Source organism: Rattus norvegicus, chromosome 10 (genome assembly GCF_021556685.1).
Source record: "Rattus norvegicus strain SHRSP/BbbUtx chromosome 10, alternate assembly SHRSP_T2T, whole genome shotgun sequence".
Lineage (NCBI taxonomy): Eukaryota > Metazoa > Chordata > Mammalia > Rodentia > Muridae > Rattus > Rattus norvegicus.
Genome location: NC_141543.1, coordinates 109107702 through 109130005, shown reverse-complemented (window position 1 = coordinate 109130005; position 22304 = coordinate 109107702). Strand labels below are relative to the sequence as shown.

General features: G+C 50.7%; 2 long non-coding RNA genes across 2 annotated transcripts; both read right to left on the bottom strand.

Moving 5' to 3' along the window:
* Nucleotides 1-583: 583 nt before the first annotated feature.
* Nucleotides 584-5438, bottom strand: LOC102546977 (uncharacterized). The gene is made up of 4 exons (XR_015632306.1): nt 5214-5438; nt 4788-4923; nt 2096-2236; nt 584-1843 (listed from the first exon to the last, which is right to left on the bottom strand). It is a non-coding gene; the product is annotated as an uncharacterized LOC102546977 (long non-coding RNA).
* A 4946-nt stretch (nt 5439-10384) lies between these two features.
* LOC148003196 (uncharacterized) lies at nt 10385-11594 on the bottom strand. Its single transcript, XR_015632315.1, has 2 exons — nt 11214-11594; nt 10385-11035 (listed from the first exon to the last, which is right to left on the bottom strand). It is a non-coding gene; the product is annotated as an uncharacterized LOC148003196 (long non-coding RNA).
* Nucleotides 11595-22304: the final 10710 nt, after the last annotated feature.

Below are 22304 nucleotides of genomic sequence, written 5' to 3'. Positions count from 1 at the left end.
AAGTTCTCTTCCATTATGGTCGCTCTCTTGTCTGTCTGTCTACCTCTTGCTCTCTGTCTCTGTTCCTTTCTCTGGGTCTCACTCTCAGAGGCTGCCTTCTATGCCCCCAATAAATCTCTTGAGTGAATGCGGTTATGTGGTGTGATCTTTGCAGCTTTGCTTGGCCTGCATCTGCCGAGGTGTTCTTCTGCAGCTAAACCCTAACATGCGGTGGGAATTCGGCCAGGATACTGTGGAAAAAATGAAAAGCAGGTGTTGAGGTTTCTTTGAGTCTTCTGCTGTGTACTGCAAGGCTAAATACTGGCCCACATGGCCTTGTCATCCCTAGGGATGAGAGAGTCCACACATTGACCCAAGTGACCTACGTAACTTTGACCCCCAAGTCATCTCTGATTGGTGAATAAAGACTCCTACAGCGTACTACTGGGCAGGAGAGATATAGGTGGTTCCCAGGCTTGGGGTCTGAGGAGAGACCATGAGGGGAAGAGGAGAAGAAGGTGTAGAGAGGAGAAGTCACTATGGGGCTGGCGAGTTATGAAAACATGGCCATGAGGGCTGGCCAATTGGAGTCAAGAGCCGCTCAGGTGGTTATAACCCAGTTTATTGATAGGGAGGTAAGAATAATAGCTTCCAGGATAGATATCTGCCCAGCACTAGCGCATTAAAGGCCTGTGATAAATATAAAATGTGTCTTTTATCTGGGAACTGAACGATCCAAGGTGGGGTAGAACCCCCAGTTTGAAGTTTAATAGATGCTACAATGAGCAAGAGTCCAGGGGCTGCCATTGGGACTGCCCACCCGTACCTCCCAGAGGATGCCTAATGGCTTTGTCTTTCCTCTTTGACATTCTCCAGATGAGGTGTTGGCAGGAAGACCCCACTTTGAGACAACACTACCCAGTCACTTGACCTCCCCAGTAGCAGAGACAGAAGCTGAAAGGCTCCACAGGCTGAGCCCAGGCAGGCAGAGAACCGGGAGGTGCTGGGCTGGGCTGGGCTAGGGAGGGAGCAGTACATTCCCCAAGTTCACAGGGCTCAGAGGCCAGCTCCCCTGGGCCATCTGGGGAGGGTGGAGGAACGACCCCCTCCCAGAACTGCTTCCTACCCAGCCTAGTGGTGACTCATAGGAAGCCGAGAAAGACACTGACCACTCACAGCTCAGGGAATTCATGGAGTTCCCAGCTAGCCAGCTTGACGGTCTGGATTTCCACAAGGAGGGCGTCCAACAGGACCCCTGTGACCATGGAAGTGACAGGGCAGCTTTTCTAATCAGAACCTCAGCTATATGTCATGGGAGCTACAGGCCAGGAATCCTGGGTCGGGGTTTCTGGGCATGGCCCTACCTCTGAAGTCTGGGGTTTCTTTCTCCTTTTGATACTCAGATGTCCCATCCAGTCCTGCTCCTGAGCCTACAGAGCAGGAGACTGAGGAGGAGCTGAGGGCAGATGGCCAGGACCCCACCCCAGGAGTCCTCCTGGCCAATCGAATCATAAGGGTTTCATGAAGAAGTCACGAGTCTCCAGAGGCCACTGTTCCCATTTCAATCCTTCCCTTTTGGCTTTTTTGTAAAAACAATGGAAACTCAGGGTGGAGTTTCCTCCTCCAGCTGCTCCATAGTCCTGAAGTGGGAGGGTTGTGGCTGAGGAGGGTGGACAGGGCTGGTTCTGGAAGGAGGGGCCTGGGTAGGGTACCTGGCTCCAGGCCCTGAGGCTTGCTCACAAGATGCCTGGCTGTCCAGATGGCCCCGTGTGGCCCAGAGTGTGGGGCTCAGTGTGTGGAAGATTCTGTCCCTCGTGGATCTGGGCCATGATGAGCTGTGGTCTTGAGACCGGAGACTGGCAGGCTGTGCTTGAGACAGTTGAGTCTTTCTCAGCAAACCTAGCTCATTAGGGCCCATGTGCCAAGTACTCCTGGGAACTGAATCCAGGTGGCTGATGCCCTGGGGTCATCTAAAGCTGACTTTTTGCTAACGCTCCTCTTAGACAGTCAGTAAAAGGTGGATACCGTAGTTACTGTAACAGAAGTTCCAGCTTGTTATGCTGACACTCTAAATTCCTAACTAAGGTCCTAAACCCATCTCTCCAAGGCTGCTCACCTGTGCAACTCGTCTTAGCCGGAGGTCAGGCATACCTGGCTGTTGCCAGGTAACTGTGGGGGTGGAACTTGAACAGAAGGCCAACAGTCAGGCCCAGTCTCCAACAGATTGCAGGTCAGGATCCTGGGGAAGACTCTCTAGCTGCAAGGCAAATCAAGGTGGTGTTTCTCCAGACGTGCAGAGCTGAGCATTGCTCGTGGTCTCTGCTTAGACACTGTCCAGTGGGGTTCTAGGGTTGTGTCTGGTTATCTTGAGTGAGTGACGTCACTGGGTTCTGGTTTTGGGGGTAGCCTCAGGTATAATGGGTTCCTGACTATTTAATTGTGCTCATTACTTTCTTCTGTGGCTCTCTGGGCCATCCCACACTAACTACTGTGAAACATGGCTCTTAGAGACCATGCTTTCTAACTTTTTTTTTGCTCAGAATCTTGCTGTGTAGCCCAGGCTAGCCTCAACTTCCTGAGAACTGGGATTATAGGTGTATGTCACCAAACTCAGTCTCTGATCGTCTTTCGTCTGCCAGAGAGTAGGACTTGAGCAGAGCGGGCTCTTCATCACCCTGTGCTACCTGAGACTCTGGGGGAAAAAAGCTTCCACAAACAAGGGCAAGATCAGCTTGGTGTGTGTGAGTGTGTGTATGTGTGTGTGTGAGAGAGAGAGAGAGAGAAAGAGAGAGTGTGCCTATATATTTGAGTGTGTACAGTGTGTGCACATGTGTGTTTGTGTGTGTACACATATGTGTATGTGTGCATGTGTGTGTGCATAAGTGTGTGTGAGAGAATGTGCCTGTATGTCTGAGTGTGTGTTCAGTGTGTGCACATGTGTGTTCCTGTGTATATTTATGTATGTGTGCCTGGGTGTGTGCACACGTATGTGTGAGTATGCATACGTGTGTATGTGTGCATAAGTGTGTGTGACAGTGTGTGTGCCTGTATGTCTGAGTGTGTACAGTGTGTGCATATGTGTGTTTGTGTGTGCACACATAGTGCATGTGTGTGTGCATAAGTGTGTGTGAGAATGTGCCTGTATGTCTGAGTGTGTATTCAGTGTGTGCACATGTGTGTCCTTGTGTATAGTTATGTGTATGCCTGTGTGTGTGCACGCATATGTGTGAGTGTGCATAAGTGTGTGTGAGAGTATGCCTGTATGTCTGAGTGTGTATGTGTTCAGTGTGTGCACATGTGTGTTCCTGTGTGTGTGTGCCTGGGTGTGTACACATGTATGTGTGAGTGTGCATAAGTGTGTATGTGTGCATAAGTGTGTGTGAGTGTGTGTGCCCATGTCTGAGTGTGTGCAGTGTGTGCACATGTGTGTTTGTGTGTATATTTATGAGTGCCTGTGTGTGTGTGTGTGTGTGTGTGTGTGTGTGCAGAGCCCTCCCTGAGGCCTTGCTGGCAACAGATTCATGCCAGCAATAGGAAGTCTGCAGTTAAGAATCCAGGCACTGGGGGCTGGGGATTTAGCTCAGTGGTAGAGCACTTACCTAGGAAGCGCAAGGCCCTGGGTTCGGTCCCCAGCTCCGGAAAAAAAAGAACCAAAAAAAAAAAAAAAAAAAAAGAATCCAGGCACTGAAGGTTGGGAGTCAGAGTTCGTGGGCCAAGCCAGGGCTCCTGCCTGGGAGGAGGGTACATCCCAGAGGACACTCAGACCAGGGCACCACACCAAGCGGGCTCCACCCTTACTCTGCTGCCCCACAGTCCCACTTCCCCGCAACCCTGCAGCTCAGTCTGAAGTCTGGCCCACTGTACGCTTGCTCTTTGCGTTTCTCATTTCTGTGAACAGATTTGTGGATTCTTGAACAGCAGAAGTTCTAGAACAAGGCCCTTGGTTTAAATGAAGTCTTGGGATCTGTTCTCCTACCTGATCACTACTGTGACAGAGTCATGAGAGGACCTAGGAGAGAGTTCAGTGTCCCACTGAGATGAAGGGCAAACCTGGTCTCTTAAAGGACAGAAAACAAAGGCCCAAAGACATTCAGCCAGGGTCGTGCACCCCCCCAACTCTCACCCCAGTTCGAGATGGAGGACAGAAGTGGTAATCCAGGACACATGGGACATATCACATTTCCCATTTGTCCACTGTGGCTCAGGGACATGACGACACAAACCCATACACACCACACTCACACATATGCTCACCACACATGCACTCATGTACGTATGTACACTCACACACATACATAGCACACTCACATACCCACACACATGCACACCATACACACAGTCACACACATGCACACCACACTCACACACACATGTACACCACTCACATTCATACACATGCATACCACACTCACAAAAATTCATGCACACACCACACTCACATACACACATACCCACACACATGCACAACCTACACACATGCACACACATGCACACCATACTCACACATACATGCACACACACACTCCTAACAGGGAGCTTGAGACAGAGGTGGAAACTTTCAGAGGCTTTGGGTCTCCAAAGCCAGCAAGGAGGCTACGGCAGCTTCTGCAGGCCCCAGAAGACAGGGCTCCAGGCTGTGCTCTTTGTTTTTATTAGGGGAAGATCTCAATTAAAATAATTACAGTTCAAAAAAATTGCAGAAGACAGAGGAAGGGGGGGTGTCATTAAGTGTGATGCAAAAGCCTCCGGAGAGCCCAGGTGAACTCTCACCCCGCCCAAACCTCTATTAGCATCTCACTAATTACCACCTGCCCATTGTTCTGAAGAGGAAGAGTCCTTCCCGGGAAGGTGGTGCCACACGCGGCACAGTGGGCCAGCCACGGGCACAGCAGCAACCTTTTAATCAAGTCCCTGGGAGGTTAGACGGCTCCGCAAGGCTGGGAACTAAACAAAGAAACAAACAAACAATCTTCAGGGCTTGGGGCTGTTTAGGGCCTTCCCCTTGGGCTGTTTGTAATGTCTCCGCTAGCGCCCTCACCCCCACCCCGACCCTCCCTGCCCTCCTGAACGTGATCAGCCCGGAGGGGGTCTGATGTTTTTCCTCTCTCCTATTGCTTGGCGTGGGCGTGGCCACTCCTCATTAGAAGCTGAGGCGGATGGATGTCAGGGTTTGTAGACCGGGCCTGGATGGTGACTGAAGAAGACTGAAGAGCAGGACTTGGGTCAGGCCATACCGTGTGCGTCTGTCTCCATCAGTCTGGGCGTCAGTTCTTGCCTTCCCAGTCAGTCACCTCCAGATTTTGAGGTTTTTGTGACTTTGACATGTGGGGATCTACAAAATCTAGTGCTCATGGTACACAGGCGGAACATGGAGAACACGGGCTGTTCAGGCCCCTGCTGGGCGGTGATTTGGAAATGACCCAGTAAAGGTCAGAGTCCGTTTTCTTTCTTCCTGGCCTAGGAAGCTTCTGCTTGGGCTCGGAAGTCATGACGTCACTCGCGCCTGCGTGTCCCGCAGCAGCAGAGACTTAGTGAAAGGTGGAGGGCACAATTTGTTCCAGGTTTGGAGGTGGGCGAATTTCCTGACCAGGCCCAGCGTCCACCACTTCCTATGGGAGAAAACCATTTGTAATGGAAGCTGACCTTCTCCACTCCTGTGTCCTAGATGCTCTCTCTTTTGGCCTCCTCACCCCTTCACTGACCTTGCTGCTTTCCGGAGGATGTGCCCTCGCTCAGTGGGGGCTGGGAGAGGTGGGATTCCAGTAGAGGCTGCTGGATCTGAGCCGTAATGCTTACTCATGAAAAACCACACATTTTTAAAAGATTTTTTAGGGCTGGAGAGATGGCTCAGAGGTTAAGAGCGCTGACTGCTCTTCCAGAGGTCCTGAGTTCAATTCCCAGCAACCACATGGTGGCTCACAACCATCTGTAATGGGATCCGATACCCTCTTCTGGTGTGGCTGAAGACAGCGACAGTGTACTCATATAAAATAAATAAATCTTTTTTTTTTTTGGTTCTTTTTTTCGGAGCTGGGGACCGAACCCAGGGCCTTGTGCTTCCTAGGCAAGCGCTCTACCACTGAGCTAAATCCCCAACCCCGCAAAATAAATAAATCTTAAAAAAAAAAAAAATCAGCACCTTGGCGGGCAGGGGTTGCCTATCTTAAAAAAAATTTATTATTTCATGTGTGTATTCTCCTGGATGTATGTACATGTGTGCCTGGTTCCCACAGAGGCCAGAAGGAGGTGTTAGAACCCCTGAACTAGAGTTACAGACAGTCATGAGTTATGTGAGTGTTGGGAACCGAACCCAGGCCAGCTGTAAGCGCTGTGAGGGCCCACAAGTGCTGACTTCTGTCTTTGCTGAGCTCTGTCGAGCAAAGCTGTGGGCTATGCTATGGAGGGACGGGAGGGTCTTCTGGAATCTGCCCTGTAGTCTCAGTGACCTGGCTAATGGAGAGACTCCTGCACAGAGCACACCTTTTTTTTTTTTTTTTTTTTTTTTTGGTTCTTTTTTTTCCGGAGCTGGGGACCGAACCCAGGGAGCACACCTTTTTTTTTTCTCTCTTTTTCTTTTTTTTCTCTTTCTCTTTTTTCTTTTTTTCGGAGCTGGGGACCGAACCCAGGGCCTTGCGCTTGCTAGGCAAGTGCTCTACCGCTGAGCTAAATCCCCAACCCCCACAGAGCACACCTTATAGAGCCAAGCAGCACCATAAGCTGGCTTGGCAGCTGGAGGCCCGCCCCGGATGTGGTACTTAAAACTCATCTTAACTCATCCTGAGGCTTATGCCTTTCATACCAAGAGCCCAGGTCCCCAAAAGGGGCCAGTGAGGAGGAAGGATGCTATTGTAGACGAGAGCATCTCAGAGAGGTTCAGACACATGATTAAGACGCATGATTAACTAACATTCAGAAGCACTGGGACTGGGAATCTTGGTGTCAGGCTTCAGAAGTACCTCCACAGTGCAAAATGGGTTCCCCTCTTCAGAGCCGCCCAACCTGGCCTTCTCCACTCCCGTCCTCCCTGAAGCTCAGAGCTGGGCAGAGAGCTTTGGCTCTCTTCTTAGTTATGGCCTTGCCCTCACAGCCCATTCTACATCTATCCTTTGCAGGTTCGGGTTCTTCCCCCTCTGCTGCAGGGACCCAGTCTCCTCTCCGGCCTTCTGGCTTCCATCCGGCCCTCGGACTCCCTTCCTTCGCCCTGTGGCAGCCTGAGTTCCTCCCGCGGCACCCAACCCAAAGCCAGCCTGTTTGACCTCTCTCCCAGCCTGCTCTGGCTGTTGGCCGGACTCAATCAACTGATCTTCTACCGTCCACTGTCACTCACCTTGTCTCTACCCGTAGCACCCGCCCTCTTTGGTTGGCTTGGCAACCTCCTATGTGTCTATCACAACCCAGCCTCTGGGTTACCCATTCTCCACTTGTCTTCCCTTTTGTTACCTCCAGAAAACAACCAACTGCCAGCCCCTTCTTTCTGGGCTCCGCAGCCTCTAGGAAGACTTTGCAGGCCCCTCTGCATTCTCAGTGGCCAGCCCAGTCTGCAGCAAAGCTATTTAGTGTAGAGCTGCTTTCCTCACGAGTCTATCCTTCTGCACCTTGGGGGGGACCTAGCTCTCTGTCCATCTCTGGTTTATGAAGGCTGGCCACTGTCCCTCGGGTACAGCCCCTGGCTTTGTGACCATCTCTCTTGTGGCCTGAGTGCTCCTACCCGCCTCTCCACTTCTTGCTTCACACGCTTGGCCACAGTGAGGCCAAGTGGAGGACTTGTTCTTTTTGAAGGGGTGAGTTCCAGCCAACTTGGCTGGTGAGTGATTTCTGCAAAAGTGGAGTAATTGGAGGGATGTTGCCATGACAACTGAGCCTTTCCTGGAAACCATTGGTTGGGAGTCAGGAGATGGCCAGCTCAGGCTGCCCTTGGGCGCTTCAGGCCCTGGGGTCCTGCCAGGAGGAAATGGGGGTGCCGCCCAGTTCAGCTCTCTCTGCAACTTCCCCAGCTCGGGCCTCCTTCTTGTTGCCCTCTTCCCGCCTCACTGAGCCTCAGAAATCATGTCCATAGCTGCTGGCCTGGCTCTTGGGCATTCCCGCTGTTCCCACAACCTGCCACCTCTCCCTCTCAATCAGCAGAGAACTGCTTGGACCTAGGACTGGACAGTGCGTGTGTTGACTGACAGGTCAGGAGGGGCTTTCGTGGACTGACTGGCCCAGCTGCAGCGCCAGACTCTGATCACACACCCGAGCTCATGAGGGCCCCAGCAGGCATGTCCTCTGAGGTGTGGGAAGAAGTATTCCTCACAGATGGTGTGAGGTCCCGTGCGTTCTGTGCACCGTTGGTGAAGCAAGGGTGGCCTAGTCTCCATTGCCCTATAAGACCTCTGTACTGTCACTCCCAGGAAGTCTCTTGTGACATGTGCACATTCATTCCCAGGAACGCACTGGGAATTCTTTGCTTTCACCTTGTGCTGCCGGAGGTTGACAAGGGGCTGGCGTATCCCGGTCGTCCTGTACATGGCTTTCTGGACAGCCGGATATCACCGCACGTGTCCGTCCGAGATTATAGACGGTTATTCCACAGTGGCGCTGTGAAAATTCCAATCAGGGTGTCTTCAGGGAGAGAGGCTTGAGATTCACGCGCCTCCATGCATTCAGCGGGTGCCTGGCTGCGAGAGACGTGTGCACGCACCATATGTTTGTGCTGCCTTTGATCAACCGCTGGCTGTCCTGTCTTGGGCATGAAAAGACAAATTCAAATCGGGTCGTTTCTGCCCTCCAGTGACGCAGGCAGAGGGTAGGGAGCGTGGATAAATAGTCTCTCACATGCAGTCCCTTGTAGCTTCAGTCAGCGGTGTTGTTCTTTGTGGGTCGGCTGGCCCACTACCTTCTAGAGCTGCTTTCCTGGTCAGCAGGTGCATCTGGTGGCCATACTGGGGCCAGGAGCTGAGCTAGCCTCATCCTAATTTAGGCAGGGGGCAGGCTGGGTGGTATGGCATCTCAGCTGAGAAGACCCTCTCTGCTCTGTGTGTGACCTCTCAGCCTGCAGGACAGCCATGGGGCACATCAAGCTCCCTGCAGGTGTCATGTTTCTTCATACAGACTTATCCTGAGCCCAGCTATAGGTGGGGTCATCTGTTCCCACACTATTGCTTCTGGGCAGGTCTTGATCCACCAATCAGGATTTCACAACCTCCAGGACTCGAGGGAGCTGACCTGCTGAGACTCTGGCGTGGCCATGGCCACGGAGGATCATGCTGTCAACCTGTCTCTTCTGCCGTCTTTGATCTTTGTCATTGGTTGGGTCTATGTTTTTGTAGACCAGAGGACGCCACACTGCAGTCACGCCTTCAGAGAGTGTGGTGACATCATCGTCTTGTTACTTTCTGCCATTGCTCAAGTCGGGGGCGAGGTGACTCTTTGTGGTCTTTTGTCTTCTCCTTGACCCCCAGGACCATGTTTTCTTATCCAGCATGACACCAAGTGTGTCACTTACTGGCTGGTTCTGTGTGCCAACTTGAAACAAGCTGGAGTTATCACAGAGAAAGGAAATGCCTCTATGAGACCCAGCTGTAAGGCATTTTCTCAACTAGTGATCAAGGAGGGAGGACACATTGTGGGCGGTGCTGTCCTGGGTTCTATAAGAGAGCAGGCTGATCAAGCCAGGGGAAGCAAGCCAGTAAGTAACACCCCTCCATGGCCTCTGCATCAGCTCCTGCTTCCTGACCTGCTTGAGTTCCAGTCCTGACTTCCTTTGGTGATGAACAGCAGTGTGGAAGTGTGAGCTGAATAAACCCCTTCCTCCCCAACTTGCTTCTTGGTCATGATATTTTGTGCAGGATTAGAAACCCTGACTGAGACAGTCACTTAGACACAGAATGGATGAACAATGCCTGGTGGACCATGCTGAGCCTGGAGATTTCACTGCTATTGTGATTGGGTCTCACTTGGTACTCAGCCTTTCTCCACCCCCTCACTCTCCCTCACCCCCCCCCCCACCTCCCACCTGCCCTGTATGCTCATGGAAGCTGGGCAGGGCAATGCATAGGGAGGCTGTGAGTCTAGGGAGCAGACAGTTTGTGAGAAGGTGTTTATGGTGTTTATGGCTATCCAGCCTTGGCTGCAGCTGAAGCGAATTTCCCATGGAACCTCTGGAGGCCCCTCCTCATCTTCTTTTTTTTTTTTTCTTTTTCGGAGCTGGGGACCGAACCCAGGGCCTTGCGCTTCCTAGGCAAGCGCTCTACCACTGAGCTAAATCCCCAACCCCCCCTCCTCATCTTATATGGGACACAGCTCTAGCTCTAGTCTCCTCCTTCCTCACCTGTGTTATCCCTTCAGTAGATGGAGGGTGAGAGGAGACCAGCAGGGTTCTGGGATGAAGTAAATATCCTAGTGACTTTCTAGGAGAGATACCATGACTGAGGCAAGAGTTTATTAGGGGTGTACGGCTTCAGAGGGGTGAGTCCATGGCCACCACAGTGGGGAGCATGGTGGCACGCAGGCATGGTGCTGGGGCAGCAGCTGAGAGCTTACACGCTCAAACAACAGCCAGGTGAGAGAGAGCCAACTAGCAATGGCTCTCCGAAACCTCAAAGCTCGGGCTGCAGAGATGGCTCAGTGGTTTAGAGAATGGACTACTCTTCTAGAGGTCCTGGGTTCAAATCCCAGCAACCACGTGGTGGCTCGCAACCATCTGTAATGGGATCCGATGTACTCTTGTGGCATGTCAAAAGATAGTGACCCTGTATTCACATACATAAAATGAGTAAATAAATCTTAAAAAAAAAAAGTAGCCTCAAAGCTCATCCCCAGTGACACATCCTCTCCAACAAGGCCACACCTCCTAATCCTTTCCAAACAGTTCTACCAACTGGGCTGCTTCTACACTGCTGATTGGCTGATGATGGGGTACATCTGCCCGCTGAGGTGGTTGGTGATGCTGTTTGGATGCTCAGGAAGCTGAAGCTCATCTCTTCACTGTCAGGAGATGCTGCCTTGTGGCCTATGCTTGTTCACTCTCACAGAGCCTGGATCTGTCCTGTAGTGTCCAGCATCTGCTGGTGCCAAGCTGAAGAGAGCCAGGGCAACTGGTGAACATCTGGCCTTGATGCTCCAGTGAGTGGGCAGAGGTGGGTTATTAAAGACTCACAACACGGCTGACATCTACCTTCCCTGAGATGCCCAGAGGGCATAAAGTCTGTGCAGTGATGTGAGTGGCCTCTTATGTGTTACCTGGATCCAAACACCTTTCCTTCTGCAGCTGGGTGCAAGTTCGCTCTCCGCTCATCCAGTGCACTCTAACTTGACTCAAAGTAGCAGAAAGGCAGTACCGTGTGCCCTTTCTTTTGCTGGTGTCAGGAGCCGAGTGTGTCACATGGTTGTCTTTTTAGCAACACTTGGGAATTTGCTGCAGGACAGAGAATTAGAGGGGACAGATGCACAATCACCAGAACAGAGGCAAATTATTTGTATCTGATCCCAAGGGTGAGCTGGCTAGACAGGAAGAAGAAAGAGAAAGGGCCGATGGGTGGCTGGCCATGCTCCAGGGAGAGAGGTGACTTGGGGGACCTTGTGGCCAACAGAGGACACTGTAAGTGTTGTCCTGATGTGATCACTAATTCTGCTTCATCTGGCCAGGTCAGAATGTGGGCTCTTACCTGGGGGATCTCCAATGCTCCAAACAAGTCCCATTCTTCCTGAGTCCTACCTAGTGAAATCAAGCTTCTTCAATATGGTGCCGCAACCACCATGATCAACATCACCATCACCATCACCCCCAACATCATCTCAACCACAGCCATTACCACAGATATCATCACCACCACCACCATCACCACCACCATCACCACCACCATCTTTATCATCACCATCACCACCTCCACCATCACCACCATTATCAGCATCACCACCTCCTCCTCCACCACAGCCATCACCACAGATATTATCACCACCTCCACCATCACCACCATTATCAGCATCACCACCTCCTCCACCACCACCACCATCACCACCATCACCATCATCACCATCACCACCTCCACCATCACCACCACCATCTTCATCATCACCATCACCACCTCCACCATCACCACCATTATCAGCATCACCACCTCTTCCACCACCACCACCACCATCACCACCACCATCTTCATCATCACTATCACCACCTCCACCATCACCACCACCACTACCGCCATTATCACCACGCTCTTCAGTTATCATTGTTATTGGCATCATCACGGACTTAAGCAGTTTACTTTCACCAGCATCACCATAAAGACCGTCACTGTTACCTTCATGGTGGTCACCATCACCGTCCTCCTCCACTGGGATCTGGATGAGACCCTGACATCCTGCCTGCTTGATATATTACTTACTTTATTTTATTGTTTATTTTTCTTTATGGCATCCCTAGGAAGAAACCACTACAAAAAATAATCCCCAAAGGGTTTGGTCCTCATCTCCAAAGATGAGTCATCCTGAAAGAGATGACGGTCTTAGATCCCTACCCAGATCCCCTTTCTTTTTTCCTTCCTTCCTCCCTCCCTCCCTCCCTCTTTCTCTCTCCTCTCTCTCTCTCTCTCTTTCTTTCAAAAAAACAACTCAACAAAATAAAATTCCAGTTTGTTGTTGGACGTTGTTTCACACTCCAAACAGCCTTCAAACAGAAGAAAACCCCTGCCGTTTCATAGACGAAGAAAAAAAGAGAAAAATGTTATTTTTGGTTTTTAGACGATCGCACACAAACCAACCACTTACAGTCCGGCTAGATATGCAAAAAAGTTACTGGAAAGCTCAAAATAAGATTTTTTTTTGTAGCTGTTTTTAACATGCTTTTTTTTTTTAATCTCTCTTTTGAGATTGAAACGAGCTTGGTCATGCTACAAGAAAGGTAAGAACTAGGACAGAGAATGCTCTGAGGCTGGGGTAGAAGTTGCTGTCGTCATTAATAACTGACCTTAGCCGGGTATGGGAGGCACTTGGGAGGCAGAGGCAGGTGGATCTCTGTGAGTTCGAGGCCAGCCTGATCTACAGAGCAAGTTCCAGGATTGCCAGGGCTACAGAGAGAAACAATGTTTCAAAACAAACCAAACAAAAGCAAAAAAGGCCGACTTCTAGCAGGATTTACAAAAACACAAAATATAAATACAAATACAAAGAAAATTTCCTTTTAACCTACTTTAAAGAATAAAAACAGGGTCTTTTCCGTTCCCTGGGTGGTAGTGTGAGTCACCTTGGGTGGTAGCATTGTGGGCTGTGGGTGGGGTAATTGGCTTCTCCATATGAAGGAGGTCATTGAGTTTAGATGCTGAGATGCAAAGTGGAGGGTGGTCAGGTCACAGTGGCCTTGAGTTTAGCTTTGCTTGTGGCTGCCTGCTCACCTGTCTCTGGCTTCAACGTCATCTTTAGCCCCCTCCCTCTGGTGGCCTCAGTTTCCAGCCTTGTCCTCACCACCACCTTCCTCCCCCCTTCCACATCACTGTCTGCCTCCTGCACTCCATTCCCCCTTAGCATTCCCAGCAGGCACTGCTTCCTTCTTCTCCCTCAGGCCCTTGGTGGTGACCTCAGAGCTGGTGTCCATGTCACACATCCTGCATCGTGACCTCAGGAGAGCAATGGGCGGAAAATGTGGCCGCGTTCCTAAGTCGGAGACCTTCTCTTCAACTCTCCCCACTTATTTTAAAGTAGAGTTTTTATCACACATCGTGTGTGTGTGTGTGCACATGCAAGAGTGTGTCTGTGCATCTGTGTGTCTGTGTGTCTGTGTATGCACAGGAATGTGTGTGCTCATACATATGTGGGCCGGAGAGCAATCTCGGATGCCCTCTTCAGGGAAGCCCATCCACCTCCTTGACACAGGCTCTCATTGGTCTGGAGCTCCCTGAGTTGGCTAGTCTGGCTGGTCAGAGAGCCCCTGGGACCCTCCCCGTCTTTGATCTCTCCAGTGCTGAGTTTCTACACTCCCCCATGCACAAGCTTTTCATGTGGATGGGACTGTGGATCAACTCAGGTCCTTCCGCTCACAGTGCACGCACCTCGCAGCCTGAGTTATCTCCTTAAGACAGATTCTGTTTGAACCAACTCAGAGGTTTCTCCTGGGTCTTTCCCTGACTGGTGAAAATCAGGTCAAAATATCGGTAGACTCAGGAGTAGAGTCTACAAAAGGAGTAGAAGGCAGGGAGGGACTGGAGTGCACAGAGTCGGACACAGTCTCTGATCCTCCACAGTGTGTGGAAGGAGAGCCTGGTTGGGGTAAGGACACCTGGGCTCTGGTCCTTCACGCTCACTGTGTGACTTCAGCAAGACCAAGGCTGGATCCTTGGTCCATGAAGGTGAGCTTGAATGGAGGAGAAGGGCTGATGCATCAAGGCCTGCCCAGCAGCGTCATGTAGCCTATCCCTGAATCCCTGCATCCTGCACCTCGGCATCCCTGAAGCCCTACATCCTGCACCCCTGCACCCCTGCACCCCTGCATCCCCACATCCCAGCATCTGTGTTCTGCTGCTATATTGATGGTGCAGCGCAGCTCTGGTGTCTGCCAAAGTCTGAAACCTGGCAGGCAGGTGTTCCTTGGGGGATGTCCAGGAGAGGACCCTTCCTTGTTTCATCCTGCTGTGGTGGTTGCTGTGTTCCTTGGCTGGTGACTGTATCCCTCCAGTTTCTACCTCTGTGTTCACAAGTCTGTCTGCCTGTGTCTCTCAAGGACCCTTGAGATGAAGTTTAGGGTTCACCAACTCCTCTCATCTTCTGCTCTGCAGAGAGACTGCACCCGCAGACTGCTTCCAAGCCAACCCTATTCACAGGCTCTGGGAGGTAAGATGTGGGCACGCAGTGGTCTTGGAGGGAGGCTTTCAGTCCCCACTAGTCCTGGGAAAGGTTGAAACTTCTGATCCTGGTGTCTGGGATCCTCCTTAGCTGGAGTCTTTGTTAGTTTAGACAGTATTTCCTGTAGCTAGCCTGGTCTCTAAGCTGCTGTGTAACTTCTCGTCCTCCTCTCTGCACCTCCCTAGTGTTGTGATTACAGATGTGTGTCAGCACACCTGGTTTATGAGGTACTTCGGGACCTTGCACATGGTAGGCAAGCACGCTACTGACCTAGCTACCTCCCCCCAGGCCCTTAAGCATGGTGGGAAAAAAATTGAGATTTATTTTACTTCATTTCACTTTATTTCATGTGTATTAGTGTTTTCTTTACACGTATGACCACACAGCCTGTGTATATGCCTAGTGCCTTTGGAAACCCGAAGAAGGTGCCAGGCCCCTAGGAGCTGAGTTACATGTGATTGCCAGCTCCTGTGTAGGTGCTGGGAACGGAACCTGGGTCCTCTTCAAGAACAAGCGCTCTTAATGGCTCAATCATTTCACCAGCCCCTCAGCCTAACTAACCCTTGATTCCCACTTCAACTTTGCTCTACTGTCAGCTAGAGCACGAATCTGATAGAAGCCGTCGTCGTCTGTGCTGCCCCAGTTGACCATCATTTCAAGGAGACATCTAGAGGGGAGTTATCTAAGAGAAGCCGTGACTGAGATGGTACGGACACCCTTGTGAACCTCTTCTTCCTCTGGCCTGCAGGGCTGCTAATCCAGTGCCTCCAAGCCTTGGCTTCCTCTTGTAATCATTTCACAATGCATTCAGTGATCTGAGCTCTGTGTATATGAAGATAGGTGGGTATGTGCCTCCCCCTCCCTCCCTCCCTCTGTCCATCCTTCCCTCTGTTCCCCCTCTCCTTTCCTCCCTCCTCTCATCCCCTTCCCCACCCACCCTCCCTGCCTTCCCTGCCTTCCTTCTCCCAGCCTCCCTCCCTTTCTCCAAACCTCTGCCCTTCCCTCCCTCCTTCTTTCCTTCTCTCTCTCCCTCCCTCCCTCCCTGCCGCTTTTGCAAGGCTGTAGTGAAGGAAGTGGAAGGGAATGTACTCTGGAAATGCGAACACTCGATGCAAGCGAGGTGCACAGTCAGTCTCCTCCATTGGGATTTGGCCACCTGGATGATGAAATGCCCCTCCCGCCGCAAGACGTCTCCTTAGATGACCTTGGTGTTCCCAATGCTAATTCCTCAGCCTTCTCTGCTTCTGGAAAGGTTCCATGTTTCCCAGAGCCTTGCCCTATCAACTCCCAGCTGTTCTCCCTCCCTGGACTGCTTTGGTGCTCTTAGGGTGCCGGGAGGACACCTTGAATCCCCCAGCACTTGCTCAAGGGAACAAGCTTCTTATGAGTCGTCCCTTCCTAGATGTCAGGGATGCCTGGGCTGAGAGAGGACTTCAAATCCAAGCCAGACCCTCCAGGCTCCCTTTACCGGGGACAGGAGGCCTCTAAGGATGACCCCCAAACCATAAGTTAAAAATGCATATACTGTCTCCGTCCATGGTGCCAGGATCTCTGGAGCCATGGCCTGCATCTCTGTAGGACAAGAGACAGGAGCCGAGGGCAGATCGTGAGGTCCTATCTAATTTGTCCCACAGTCAAGACGGGAGGCCCTGGTAGACATGAGGACCTGGGTTGGGTGGACAGTGACCTGTACTGTTCTGGTCCTCCTGTCCTGGCATCTGCCCAGAGCCTTGCTTTGGTCCATCCCTCACAAAGCCTTCCATCCAGCGCCCATGTTTACCCAATCCTTCTCTTATCTCCTTCACCCGCCAGCGTCTCACCACAGCCTCACAGCCACCGGTCGAGGGGGTGGGGGTGTCTTTCATTTTTATTCTAAGCCCGAGAACTGCTTTATTAGCACTTAAGAGAAAACATAGGGCAGGCAACAATCCTAGCAGCCACCAGGAACTAAGAGTTAGAGGAAAAAGCTGGGTCTTCTAAGTTAGACATAGCTATTGAGAAAGGGAAAAGCAGTTTCTGGAGAGATGGCTCAGTGGTTAAGGGCACTGGCTGCTCTTGCAGCCGACCTAAGCTTAGCTCCTAGAACCTACATAGTGACTCACAGCCTTCCATTACTCCAGGTCCAGGGGATCTAACTAACGCCTTCTTCTGACCTCTTTGGGCACCAGGCCCTCACACAGTGCACATACATGCAAACACAGATTTTTAAAAGCAGAGGACGAGGAAACACTCCGAACAAGGAAAGCAGGCTAGTGAGCGGAGGAGGAAACCCAAAAGCAGAATGTTTAAAATGTTTAAATTTCTTATTCATTTATTCGTTTATCTATTTATTTAGGCCAAGTCCCAACTGCAGTCCCCTGAACCCATGCACCCTTGTTTTGCCTCACCCATCTCTCTCTGGAGCCACCTGGTGCCTTTGCCAGCCTCTGTGATGGAAACCGGTGAGACCTTCTCAGCTGTCCCTGGCTGGGATGCTAGACAGGCGCTGGCCTGGCCCTTCTGGCTGGCTCTGAGGTTCCTCCCTCCCTCCCTCCCACCTTCCCACCCTCCCTTCCTCCCAATTTAGCCTTCTGCTGCACACTCATACCCAGCCTGCTGTTCTGGGACCAGGCCATCCTCCAACCCTGGCTGCTCTGTTTCACCTCCCCCTCCCTCTCTGGTGTCACCCAGCACTGGCTGGCTGGCTTCATGGCTGCCTACTCTGCAGACAAGTCCCCATGCATCACCTTGGGACAGGAGACAGAAAATCTCTTTACACCCGCAGGGGTGAATTAGCTGCCTTTGAAGCTCTGCTTGGCAGGGTGCGTGTAATCTCTGAATCAAAGCATGAGAGAGCGAGCAGGGGACTTCGCTTGTGGCAGAGCGCTCTGGCCCAGTGTATGTGAGTCTCTGAGTTCAATGCTCAGTACTGGAAGGAAAGGGTGGGGAGGGCTGGGCTGCAGAGCTTTTAAAAATATGTGTATTTCATTTTCATTCATGTATGTGTATATATGTATGTGTATATGTGTGTATATATATGCGTGTGAATATATGTATGTGTATATATGTATACATGTATATATGTACATGAATGTATGTGTGAATATATGTATGTGTATGTATGTATACATGTATATATGTACATGAATGTATGTGTGTATATGTATGTGTATATATGTATATGTGTATATATGTGTGTATGTCTACAAGTGTATGCATATGTGTGTTTTATATGTATATTTGTATATGTGTATGTATGTGTGTATGAGTATATATGTGTATATATGTGTAAGCATGTATGTGTATATATGTATATGTGTGTATGAGTATATATGTGTATATATGTACATATGTGTACATGCATGTGTATATATGTATACATATATGTATATATGTGTGTTTATATGCATATTTGTGTATGTATGTGCATATGTATATGTGTGTATGTTTTTATGCATATTTGTGTATTATGTATGTGTGTATGAGTATATATGTATATATGTACATATGTATACATGCACATGTGTATATGTATGTGCATATGTATATATGTATATTTGTATATGCATGTATGTGTGTGTATGTTTATATGCATATTACATATGTATATGTTAATATGCATATGTGTGTATTACGTATGTGTGTATGTGTGTATGTATATATGTGTATGTTCATATGCACATGTGTATTATGTATGTGTGTATATGTGTGTCTGTGCATTGAGTATAGGTGCTCATGGCGTCCAGAAGGTGGTGGCAGAGTTCCTGGAGCAGAAGTTACAGGCAGTTGTGAGCCACTTTAAGTGGGTTCTGGGAATGGAACTCAGGTCCTGGGTAAGAAGGCATGCTCCTAACCACTGAGCCACTGGGCCATGGGAGCCATGAGGATTCTCTATCCTTATATCTGAGGCTTCTCGAGAGTTCATGATATAGGCTTTTGACTAATAGGGTCTCTCCAGTTACTGAGCTGGAGCTCACTGATTAGCTAGACTGGCTGGCCACCAGTGAGCCGCAAGGATCCTCCTGAGACTGGAGGTTGTGGACTGACACACCCTGCCTAGGCTTTTATCTGAGAACTCAGACCCTCTTGCATGCAAGGCAGGCTTTCTACACACCGAGCCATTTATTTCCCTGGTATTATGGGAGCGTCTTTTATCCAGAGGGTGAGGTCATGCTAGGGTTCCCTGCACCTCATTGACATGGGCACCAGGCAGAGGCATTGCTCTGGAGATCTCTGATGCCACAGAAGGCATTGGGGCAGCAGGGTCTGGAGCCATGGGTCAGGCGGAGGATTAGAACCCTCAGAGAGCAGGCTGTTTTGTGTCTGTCTCTCTGTCTCTCACACTGACCAGTGACCCCAACTTTTCTTCCCCCTCAGCCTCCTACTCTGTATTGCCTGGCTCTTTAAAACCTTGATGCTGGGCCTCCATTATGGAAAGTGCTGTTTATGTCCAGGGCGCCTTGAAAAGGCAGCTAAAGTCTCCCTGGCTGCCGTCCTCTCCACTTGTTGCCCTGGCAACCGGAGGCAGGGAAAACAGGACCTGTCAAATGGAAAATGTCAGTTACAAGCAGATCTAGAGAGCGGGAAGCAGAGTGGGGAGGGGAGAGGAGAGAGAGCTAAGCTAAGTCTCTTGCCCACCCTGGCTGTGCCCTTGCCCCCAGGGAGGCTGCTTTGTGAAGGAGAGGGGCTGCTCCCCTAGTGGAAGGAAGGTGGGGAGAGGAGACACACCTACCTACGGAGATTGGAGGTAGCTGCTGTCGGTCACATTGTTTTAGAGGTGATCTGGGCTGCAGGTTAGGAAGGCTCAGGAGTACATTTGAGACGTCCGATTAGCTGAGGCTTTGCGGCTCAGGGTCTGGGCAGCAGTAGGGAAGGGGTGGGGAGACTAGATACCAAGTCTCCTGACTGGTCCCAGCTCCCTTGCACTCTGTGCCTGCCTGTCCCTTTCTCTGCTTTCTCTGTGTGATGGATCCACTGTCACAAAGAGGGGTCAGGTCACCCTCTAAAGTGGTGAGGAAGATGTTTCAGAGGAGCACTGACAGTAAAGCAGAATGGACATCCTCAGGACACAGGGAGGAGGAAACAAAGGAGGGTCGCTGTTGTGGAAGAGGGCGAAGCTATCAGTTCCGGAGGAAGTGAGATGCAGGTGCAGGGAGGGGGCCTCGCTGAGAGAAGGGTGGGCATGAGCGTGTGTGAGTGAGCATGTGTGTGTGTGTGTGTGTGTGTGTGTGTGTGTGAGAGAGAGAGAGAGAGAGAGAGAGAGAGAGAGAGAGAGAGAGAGAGAGAGAGAGAGGGAGATTGTGTACGTGTGTGCCTGGGTGTGTTGGGTTTTCTCTTTCCTCTCTTGTTATTTTCAGGAATTTCTCAAGCACCCCAGACTCCAGATACCATAAAGGGATAAATCAACCCCAGTGGACAAGGGAGAGCATGAGACTGAGAGAGGCCGCTGTCCACAGTCAATGACTCACACTGTGTGCTTGACGTACCATCCAGATGGAGATTATTTAAAACAGCATCCCCGTGTGCATGTGTGTGCATGCATGTGCATCTGTGTGTAGCTGTGTGGCTCCAAATGAGGGGGAGCCAGAGCTGCGTGCTGAGTGAAGAGGGGGAAGGGTTGCCACCAGACACCAGGCTGGGTTATTTTGAGGCCCCAGGTACAAAACAAGAAAGGCATCTGAAGGTGGGGATAGGAGAGGGTGAGCCTGCTTCAAGGACTTTATTTTTGAAAACTTGAGTACAATTTAGTTAATGTGTTGTGTATGTATGTATGTATGTATGTATGTATGTATGTATGTATGTATGTATGTATGTATGTGGTCACACAGGTGCCTGGGCATGTGTGGAGGTCAAAGGACAATTTGTGGGAGTCGATTTTCTCCTCCCACCACGTGGATCCCACAGATGAGACTCAGGGATGCCAGGTTTGCTGGCCCATTAAGGGTTTTCTAATCCCAGGATCTTCTGCGGCTGGGCTGCGAGGGCCTGAAAAGGTGACCTCCAGTTTCCTGCTTTTGCATGGTGTTGGGTGGGGGCTTGGCTGTCACCCATGAAGCTGCCTTGGTTACAGAGGCATCGGTTAGAGGAATCCACAGACTCTGCCCTTCTGGTATAAGGTGGATACAGAGCCCTCAAGTCCTGTCTGGGTCAAAGTTCAAGGGCATCTCTTACCTCCTGTTTCCAGAAGAATCTCAGAAGTGAATGTGTGGCTTGGTGGGCAGAACACTTGCTTCGCCCCACGAAGCCCTGGGTTTGTTCCCTGGCACCGTGTGAACTGGGTGTGGCAGCAGCAGCCTGTGACCCTAGCACTCAGAGGAGGTTGAAACAGGAGGATCCTCAGTCAGGGGTCATCCTCAGCTACATAGGGGGTTGAGGATAGCCTGGGATACATGAGACCCTACATTAAAAAAAAAAACAAAAAACAAAATGAAATGAAAAAAGGCAGGGACTGGAGAGTTAGTGGTCTTGTAGAGGACCAGGTTTGATTCCCAGCATCCATGACTCACACCATCTGTAATTAGTTCTAGGAGATCCAATAGCCTTTTCTAGTCTGGGAAAGCACCGGGCACACACAGGGTGGGTACATAAACACACGTGCACGTAAAACAGCCATATACAGGGTTGGGGATTTAGCTCAGTGGTAGAGCGCTTGCCTAGGAAGCGCAAGGCCCTGGGTTCGGTCCCCAGCTCCGAAAAAAAAGAACCAAAAAAAAAAAAATCAAAAAACAAAAAAACCAGCCATATACATGAAATAATAAGGAGAAGGCAGCTTAACACCCACTGTAGCTTTGGCCTAAGCATCCTTGCATGGATGGGAGGTTTATGGTTGCAGTGGCTTTGGGAATATGCAAGAACTGGCAGAACGCAGTTCCCTTTCCTGGGCTCTGGTTACCCACTATGACCATCTCTGGGGCTTTCTCCAGCCGAAGGGATCCTTCCAGGATCCCCAGCACATTGCCTGTCTAGAACTGAAGGAGAGGGTGGCCTAGGGGGGCTCTGTCTGAGGGAGCCTGGTCCTCAGGGTCTCAACAAGGATGCCCGGTTATAGCCCCTCCCCCGGCATCGCCCTCCCCCCACATTGCCCCTCCTCCCGAGCTCACTCACAGACCATATGGACCCACTTGTCAGGCTGGGACACCCACAGATGATGACACGCTTTATCTTGATTGACAGTTACCGTCCCCTAGACATTCAGGAACAGCCTGGCTATGGTTATGTCTTGTTCAGTAAAACGAGGGGATAAAACAAGGGAGTCATTACTTTATGGGCATGGTCTCCGGCAGTTGTCTGCGGAGGGACAGAGGGACGCTTCGTTCCCACAGCTCCCACGGTTTACTATTTTATTAAGAGTTAACCCTCGATTATCCGCGTGTGAGCCTGAGAGATGATCTTATTCCCACAGCTGTTTGATATTATTATTATTTTATTAGTAGCAGTTTGGCTTCCCCACACCGGGGCTCCACAGAGGGCCTGAAATGGAGTCCGACTGCTCACGTGGGTCTTCGCTGGCCTTTCCGAATTATGGCGGTAAA